Raw genomic sequence first — 10,130 nt, forward strand, 5'->3', positions numbered from 1 at the left:
GTGAAAAAATAAAAATGTTAGATAAGCCTCATGTGGAAATGTCTGCAGCCATTTGTTGTCTGCAAGACCATTTGTTGTCTGAAAGACCTTAAGGATCTCAAAAGGCACAGAAAGCAGACTTCAATGTCAGATTATTTCAAGGCAGATGCATCCACTAGCTGTGAAAGACAGAGTATCAAGGTGATGTCAAGACCATGTCAATCTCCCACAGCAACAACTAAGGTCCCAGTAACCTCTCTTGGTTTTCAGAAGATAGCCAAGGTAGAGAGGTTTGTAGCAGTATAATACTTTATGCAGTTGTGAACCTTAAAAAATTCTCAGACCCTACTTCATAAGCTTAGGATTGTAAACCTTAAAAATTTCCCAGACCCTACTTCATAAGGTTGGGTTAAGACCATTCCCCATTGGGACCATTCCCCATTTGGGCAGTGAAGGTACTTATATCAGGAATGTGAGAACTCTACTTAGATCAGGAATGTGAGACCTCTACTCCACCCCTACTTAAGTCTGCCCTAGGGGAAGATAAAGTTGTAAACTCTTTGCTGAACAATGAAAAGTATTTAAACCCATACTTACAGTAAGACAAAAAGTTCTTAAGCTATGCCTATTTTTGGATATAATACAAAGGGGTGCTAAGTACCTATAAAGGTCAGGCAACTTGTGAACTTACAAGGAGCAAAGAGGTGAAAACTTACTCAGAGATTCTAGTCTACTCAGATGTGAATTACTCAAAAGATTAGTCTACTCAGTTGTGAACTAAGAATGGTCTGTCCTTTGAAAAACTTCTACTGTGATTGGTAGATGTGAGAACTTAGGGGAGGAGACAAAGGAGAAAATTCCCTTTAAAAGAAGAAGAGAAACTGAGAACAGGGACAGTCTATTGGAGACAGTCTGTTAGGACAGTCTCTTGAGGACAGACAGAAGAATCTCTCTCTGGAGAAGGATGGCTGGCTGAACTGGTGTCTATTTTATTGCTTGGACAGATCTTGTGGTGAGTGATTAAGAACTGACTGATCTCTCTCTTAGGACTCACGTCTAGGCCATGTTGGCTTAAGGCCCTTCATACTTATTCCTTTCTTATTCTCTCTCTCTTTCTTTAATTCCTCATTCGTATGAATTAAATTCTCTATTGTGACAAGGAAATCACTTTAAAAGACTGATATATATTAATTTAAGGTCCCCAAGGAATTCAGCTATGTAATTCCCAAATGAAAACTCAAGTCAGCAGTCAACCTTTTATGGAGTTTAATTACAAACAGGAGGAAGAAAGGTACTAGAGAGAGAGAGATAGAGGGAGAGAGAAAGGGGAAAGAAGGGAATAGGGCTTAAATACCCCTTCTGTTTAGGTTGGGCCAAAAGGCCCTAGCCCTTAGATAGCTGAGGCAAAGAAAAGAGATCAGTCCCTATCACTCACGTGACCAAAATGGAGAAACAGTCTCAGGGGCCTCCACCTCCAGCTTCCTTCAGAGCAAGCTCCTCAGAGCACAACCTCTCAGAGCAAAACCTCTCCAACCAACCTCCTAGTCCTCAGACCCCGCTATCTTTAAGGAAACCATCCAAGTTCCCTCCCCTCAGTTCTCACATCTACCAATCACTGTCCATGTCTTCCCTGTGCCAATGGTGGCTCTAGCTTAACCCAGGACCGCCCAGAAGTCTGTGGCTTTGCACATGTCTGTTGAAGGTCATATTCTCAAATAATTAAATTTTGACCTATGCTGCAGCCCTTCCTAAATCCTGTTAGGACTGAGTAGGGTGGAGATTATATCAATTCTAAAATCAATCATGACTCAAAGAACTTCCTGTTCTATGCTTAAGCATAGGTCAAAGCCCTTTCCATTGTTCAGCAAAAGGTTTCTGTCCTAAAGTAATCTTAGGTAGGGAGGAGAAGGACCCTCCCTACCTAATGTTGGAAATGGGGAAATTTCCAACATTCATAAGTCTAAGAAATTTTAAGGTTTACACTATAAAACCCAGTTGACTTGGGTATATTCATAATTGGGAATATTTCCCTGGCGACCACCTTATATATTGATTTTAAAACAAGACACTGTAGTGAAAACATATTTTCTGTGGTCACAATTTACTCATCAACTCTTTTATCTACTATAATTTATATCATCCACTATTTTAATCACTACAGTTTACTGCCTCAACTATTTTAATTACTACACAGTGCAACACTATTATACTGTCATCAGACACAGTGGAAGATAAGATTCAGATTTTTAAATGTTTTAGTTTTAAGAATTTTATTTGTATAACTGTATTTATAAAATTATAGATTTCATGTATTAGAAAAAATTAATAATGTCTGAAATCAAGTTTTTTTTGGTTGAGATTTTAGAACAAAAGGTCACAGAATTCTGGCGAATTACTAACAAGAAGAAAATGTTTTTCATGTTATCAATTTTATTTTGTGTACTGAATTTTATAGGTTATTTCATGGTTACTGTGTTTATCAGAATTCATTTTGTTACCAAAAATCGCAGGCAGAAAAGAGTATTTTCATCAATCTCTAGCAAAAGATTATAATGTTTGGGGTCAAAGGAAATTTACTCCCAATTTCCTTACAGAGTCAGTGTATCAACATATGTACTTTTTACTTTTGTCCCATTTTCTAGGAAAATTACCCCCATGAAAGTTGAGGATTGACTGTAAAAACATATACATGTATAAATACACATCTATACACATATATAGTCTATGCATAACTGGAATCCAGAGAAGGAAAGTAATATTTCCCAAGAGCACACTGGTAGCCATGAGCAGAGCTAGGATTCAACCCTGGAAAGGAGAGTGAGAAAACTAGGAAATCTAGGAAGAAAGTGAAAAGCAAAAAAGAAAGGACTAGAGGTAGAAAATCAGACAGGAAAAAGAAAAGGAAAGAAAGGAAGGAGGAAAAAAGTTTATGAAATAGGGAGAGAAAAGGAGCAAGACAACATGTAAAGAATAGCTATATAATCAATATACATTTGTTAAGCACCTACTATGTGCCATATACTGTGCTAAGCTCTGGAGATACAAGAAGAAGCAAAAGAACAGTTCCTTGCCCTCAAGGAGATTATGATCTAATGGGAGATATAACATGTACATTCACAAGGTGTGGAGAGCCATCATACCCCCACTGTCTGACAGAGTTGCAGTTTGGGAAATGAAGGCTACTGCAGCCTTCAGAAAAGATGAGGCACCCACTGAACTCCCTCTGTGTGACTTCTCCCTCTAACTTCCCTTACTAATGGAATTGTTCTCTTCCCAGTACAGGAAAAATAAGAGCAAATAATTACAGGGCTGACACACATATGTCCCACTTTAATCCCCCCAGATTACCCTAAAAAGATTACATTAACAGAATTAAAACCTAAAGTTCACCCATTACCCCTCCCTTTTCTCTCTTACCAAAGGTACATTTAGATGCCCCACACCCACTGTTAGCCAAACACATAAGCACCACAATCAATCACTCCTCTGAAGCACAAGCTACTGATACACTTTGTTGGTTTGTTATGTTTATGATAACTAGGCAGCATTGTCAAAGTACCTTAATGAAACACAAGAAAAATGTAACTTGGAAATTGAGGAAAATACCAATTCTGGTCTGCTTTAAATTATTCTCTAACCCTGTACCTAGCTATAAAATGTTTTATTACCCATCTCCTGAGTAATTGTGATTGATTGTGAAAGCTGATCAAAAGCAACAATGATTCTCCTAGCTGGTCATCGCACAGGTCAGGGAGAACTAATCTCCAGATCACCCTATCCATGTCATTCACCTCCGTCTGTTGTAACAACATGGTAAATAATCACATAATGTTGATTAAGTGATTTGTTAATGTGTGACACATCCAGTATCTACTCTAGGCAATATAATGATGACAAAGAATGTGATTCACTTCCAGGGAAAGAACTGTTGGAGTCAGACACAGATAAAAGAATATCATTTTTCACATTAGTTTATGCTTTTATTTTGGGATTTTGGTGTTATATGAGTATTCTCTTATAACAATGACCAATATGGAAGCATGCATTGAATGATAATACATGTATAATCCAGATCAAATTGCTTACCATCTCCAAGAGGGGAGAGGGAATGGAGGGAGAGACACAAATTGGATCTTATAATTTCAGAAAACATATGTTAAAAATTGTTATAACATGTCATTGGAAAAATAAAATTTTAATAAAATAAATTGAATAAAAATGATTTAATTTTGTTTTCAATTGAATTAAAAAAATAAATTGAATAAAACATTTGAATTAAAAAAGAAATGAGTGAAAGAAAAAGTTGTGGAAATAACTATATAAAAGAAAATAATTATGAAAACAACACCCCAAAATTTCTGGATGTAACTAAAGCAGTCTTGGGTGGGGAAGGAGGATGGGATCATAGACTTACAGTCATGCATTAACAAAATAGAAAAAGAGAAGATTAATAAAATGAGTGTACATTTTATAAATACAAATAAACAAACTAAAATAAGAACAAAATGAGATTATTTAAATGAGAAGAAAAGTAAACTGGAAAAAACCCATAGAAATTACAAATAAAAATAAAATCTGAGTTTTTGAAAAGATAAAATTCTTAAACCCTTAATAAGTCAATAAAAAAAAGGAGAGAGCAGATAATCAAATTGATAAAATAACAAATGAACAAGATGAAATCATAGTAAAACCAAAATAAATAAACATGAGAATCCAAAAATATTATGCAGTTAGATGCTAACAAAATTGAGAACACAAAAGAAATAGAATACTTTCAAAAGTATAAAATAACCAAATCATCAGAAGACTGGATAGAGATCTTAAATAATCCAATCTCAGAAAAGTAAATACTGCTAGCTGTAAAGGAATCCTTTTATGAGATATAGTCCTAACACTTAAACGAGAGAGGGATATAACACAAAAAGAAAATTATACACTATTATCATTAAGGAACATAGACTTAAAAGGTTTAAACAAAATCCTTTCAAGAAGCAATTTATACAAAAAAATCATTCATTATGATCAAATGGGATTTATTTCTGTGATACAGGAATTGTGCAATATTGAGAAAATAATGACCATATTAAAAATTAAAACATCCAAAACCACACGATCATCTTAATTAATTTGGAAAGTCTTTGACAAAGTATAAAACTCTTTTATGCTAAAAATCTTACAAAGTATAGGCATAAAGGAACCTTTTTTAATATCATAAAAATCACCTAAAACCAAAAGCAGGCATCACATGTACTAGACTAGGAATGTACTAGAACTTTTCCCAGTAAACATGGGAGTAAAGTAGTGTAAACCTCAAAATTTCTTAGACTTATAAATGTTGGAAATTTCACCATTGGGAAATTTCATACTTGAAAAATTTCCTATTGATAGTGGGTCTTGACTATTGGAATGTGAACCCCATTGGCATGGGAGGTTCCTTCTCCTCCCTTCTTAAGATTACTTTAGGACAGAAACCTTTTGCTGAACAATGGAAAGGACTTTGACCTATGCTTAAGCATAGAACAGGAATTTCTTTGAGTCATGATTGATTTTAGAATTGATACAATGGAGATACTTGGAATCAATCTCCACCCTATTCAGTCCTAACAGGATTGAGTAAGGGCTGCAGCCTAGATCAAAATTTAATTATTCCAATCTCTACCCTACTCAGGTTAACAGGATTTAGAAAGGGCTGTAGCAAAGGATCAAAGATTTAATTATTTGAAAATATGACCTTCAACAGACATGTGCAAAGCCAGAGACCTCTGGGCGGTCCTGGGTTAAGCTAGAGCCTCCATTGGCACAGGGAAATTGATGGACAGGTGATTGGTAGATGTGAGGACTGAGGGGAGGGAACTTGGATGGTTTCCTTAAGGATAGGGGGGTCTGAAGACTGGAGGAGGGTTGAGGAGTTTGTCAGGGTGGTAGCGGTGTGCTCTGAGAAGCTTGCTCGAAAGGAAGCTGAAGGTGGGGGCTATTTCTCCATTTTTGGTCACGTGAGTAATAGGGACTGATCTCCTTTCATTGTCCCAGCTATCTAAGGGCTTGGGCCTTTTGGCCCAGCCTAAACAGAAGGGGTATTTAAGCCCTATTCCCTTCTTTCCCCTTTCTCTCTCCCTCTATCTCTCTATCTCTAATTCCTTTCTTCCTCCTGTTTGTAATTAAAACTCCATAAAAGGTTGACGGCTGACTTGAGTTTTCATTAAGGAATTACATAGCTGAATTCCTTGGCGACCTTAAATTAATATATATCAGTCTTTTAAAAGTGATTTCCTTGTCACAGTAGGAATACCTATTTATATTGGAAATAATTTTGGAAAGACTACCATTAGCAGTAAGATGAGAGAAAGGAATTAAATTAATAAAGTCAGGTAAAGAGAAAAAACTATCCATTTGCTGATGATCTAATTGTTTATTTGAAAAACTCCAGGGAATCAGAAAAGATAATAACTGAGATGATTAGTAATGTTAGCAGTCTCAGGCTAAAAATAAATCCTCAAAAATGAACAGAATTTCTATAGAATAATAACAAAATACACAAAGTAATCATAGAAAGGGAAATCTCATTCAAAATAAATAAAACGCATTAAATATCTGAGAATCACCTTCCTAACATACACAAAAGATGTGTATAGATTTGATTACAAGGCACTCCTTAGAGAAGTAAAGAACAGCCTGAGTATCTGAAGGAATATCCAATGCCAATAACCAAGAAAACAACAAACATAGTAACTATAAAAATATAAATGTAAAGAACAAATGGCATGCTAAAAAGTTTAAAGAAAAGTGGATGGTGAAAGAATTCACCAACTACCTCCTGAAAGAACCCCCAAAATTAATCTGCCAGGAATATTAGAGACAAAACTCAAAACATCCAGATCAAAGAGAAAATATTGCAAGTAGTGAGAAAGAAATAATTAAAATTTCAATGGAGTCACAATTAATTAATAATTAATTAATTAATCAATAAGATTTAGCAGGTGCCACTGTAAAGAAACAGAGGTATTAGAATATGATATTCCAGAAGGCAACGGAGCTAGGATTACAACTCAGAATAATTTACTACTGAATATAATCCTATAGGGGAGGAAATGGATATTTAATGAAATAGAGGTCTTTCAAGTAAACTCTTAAAGGACCAAAGCTGAACAGAAAATTTGATACTCCAACAGAGAATACAAGAGAAACAAAAAGAAAACATCAATGAAAAATCATGAGGACTAAATAAGGTTAAACTATTTACATTCTTACAAAATCACATTTTGAGTATGTAACACTCAGTTTTCTTATTTCCAAAATGAGTGGGGGTTGGACTAGATGAGTTCTGGTGTTTTTTGTTTTTTCAGTTCTAAATCCTACCATCTCACAAATAAGACTCCAGATGAGAAGAGAAGACATAAAATCACATTTCTGATTGACAACCATAGTGATCTTCAGAAATATAGCCAAGAAAATACAGTGATGAGGCTAAACTATATGAACCCAAAGCACTAATGATAACCATCTCTAGTCTCTTTAAATCTACCATTTTCAATTCAATCCAGTAAAATTTATATTGGGCATTCGGGATACAGAAACAAAAATGAAATAATCCCTGGCCCCAAGGAACATGCAATCTATTGGTAACAAATGAGGATAGCCTACAGGTATCAAAGGGCAATGGAACCTTTTGAATCACCCAGAAAGATTGCCAGTCAAGGAATTTAGCCAAATTCAATATCAGAGGTGTTGCCCTAATTGAGCTACCAGCACAAGACCCCCACCCCTCTAAAACAGTGGATAGCCTTCTAAAAATAGGTTACACTATATTTTCTAGTACTAAAAGATGATTCAACCTATAAATTCCTAGTCAATTGTCTTCAAAGTTGGCCTGGGACTCTCTAGGAACAATGGCTAATCTCAAGTCTATGAGTTCTACCAAGCAAAGAGTAAAAGGATGGGTTGTATCCACTCTCCAAGTGACAGTCAGTTTGGGGATTTCTTTCTAAAACAGCCACACCTACCCTTGCCTCTGAAGGTACCACCCTCTTCCTCCATTGTATAAGCTTCCAACTTCTCCCTTTAGATCCCAGTGTCTAGTTTTTCAGGGCAGTTGTAACCTATCTACTAGCCAAGAACCCACATCAACAGCTGCTTATGTAGCATTGGAAAAACACTCCCAACCCCAAGCAGAGGTTGGACAGTAAGATACTAACCATTCTTCCCCCCCCTAGAGTCAATTGGTGGCTCAGTGGATAGAGCCCCAGGCCAGGAATCAGGAAGTTGTTCAGATGAGTCTCTCTCAGAGACTATAACTCTATCTGGAGTTTTCTTGGCAAGGAATTGGAGTAGTTTGACATTCCTTTTCCAGGGAGTCCAGTGGATTCTTCTGTCAGGCAATCAGAGGTTAAATGACTTGCCTAGGGTCACACAATTTAGAGTGTCTGAGGCTGGATCTGAACTTAAGTCCTTTTGACCTGAGTCCTAGCATTCTATCCACTTAACCACTTAACTGCCTCTTAATTCAGGAAGACCTGAGTTCAACTATCAGCTCAGACACTTATTAATTTATGTGACTCTGGGCAATTCACAACTTCTATTACCTCAGCTTATAAAATGGGGATAATAATAGGGCCTACCACAGAGTCAACTCTGTTAACATAGTACTTAATAAAGTCTGAGGCACAAACAGGCTCTGAATAAATACTTATTCCCTCTCTCCTCCTTTTTCATTTTGGATGGGACCAAATGAGTCTCATAGGATAAGGAAGTATAGATAGGTTGTAATCTTCATCAAGGACTTCATTATATTATTTTTTCACTTAAACCCACCTTTTCCCCAATTTTTAATATTTTTCCAAGGGTAGTACCATCCTTTCAGTCACCATCAAGTCAGCACTATCAACTCTTTGCACTTTACCTACCCCACATATTCAAACAACCACCAAATCTTGCCATTTCTACATATTCCATCTCCACAATATCTCTTCCATCTGTCCCCTTCTCTCTGCTCACACCGTTACCGTCCTTGTTCAGGCCCTCATCATTCTCACTTTGGCTATTGTAATTGTCTCCCTAATGGGTCTCTCTCCCTCAAGTTTCTCAGCTCTCCTATCTATCCTCCACACAGCAGCCAGATTGATTTTTCTAATGTATAGGTCTTACCATGTTATTCCCTTTCTCAGAAACCTTTAGTGGCTCTCTATTTACTCTGGGATCAAATATGTCCTCTTTATCTCAACATATTTTTATTTCTATTTTGTAAGCTTTATAACGTACATCTTTATTAGTACAGTATATGTAATTTACAAATAAATAAACACACATATTGGGGATGAATGCTCAAATATTTTTCACTGAGAGCTATGCTTAATCATAAAAGTTTAGAGACCTATGCTACTCCTCTACTGCTTTTCCATGCTTTCACTAGAAATACAGATTTTCCTTTTCCTTGCTTCCTTTTCCATCCTTCTGAATTAAAATGGTATATTTCTTTTAGAATGGTAAATCTGCTGTTTATAGATGATTTAGTCAACCCCATGAAAGATTTCTCTTAATTGTTCTGAACAGAGATAGCTAAGTTAAAAGAGGTTTCTTGTTGCTGGGAACACATTGGAAGAAAACAGAATCCTCTTTATCTCTCAGATCATTTCCCTAGTTTCATAAATGTAATATACTATGATCAGCCTTTATCTCATAGTTATTGTACAAATTTGGGTTTTGGGCCATGATTAATTCACTTTGGATGAATTAATGTAAATCTTTCCTTGCTTCTATGTATTCATCATGGCTGTTTCTTACATCACAATAATATTCCATTCCATTCATTTACCATATGCCATATACCATAAATATTTTGGTGAATGAGTTCTTCTTTTTGCCAATAACCTTTTTGGAATATATGCCTAGTTCACTCCTAGTTTTTATAAGTGTGTACTCATTCTCCCCTACTCTCACCACATACATTAATAGGAGAGTATAATCCAAGTTATTGGTGGACTTCTATTTTAATATTTACCTTCTATAGAATAAATGTTTTGTCATGATTTTAATTATTTTAACTTGTCATTTAGAAAATATTTCATGTGGGGGATCAAGGGGTTAAATCCCCCCCAACTCTCCCTCCTATGAATCTTAAAATTTCTCAGACTTGTGAATTTTAAAAATTCTCAGAC

Source organism: Monodelphis domestica, chromosome 1 (genome assembly GCF_027887165.1).
Source record: "Monodelphis domestica isolate mMonDom1 chromosome 1, mMonDom1.pri, whole genome shotgun sequence".
NCBI classification, from domain to species: Eukaryota; Metazoa; Chordata; class Mammalia; order Didelphimorphia; family Didelphidae; genus Monodelphis; species Monodelphis domestica.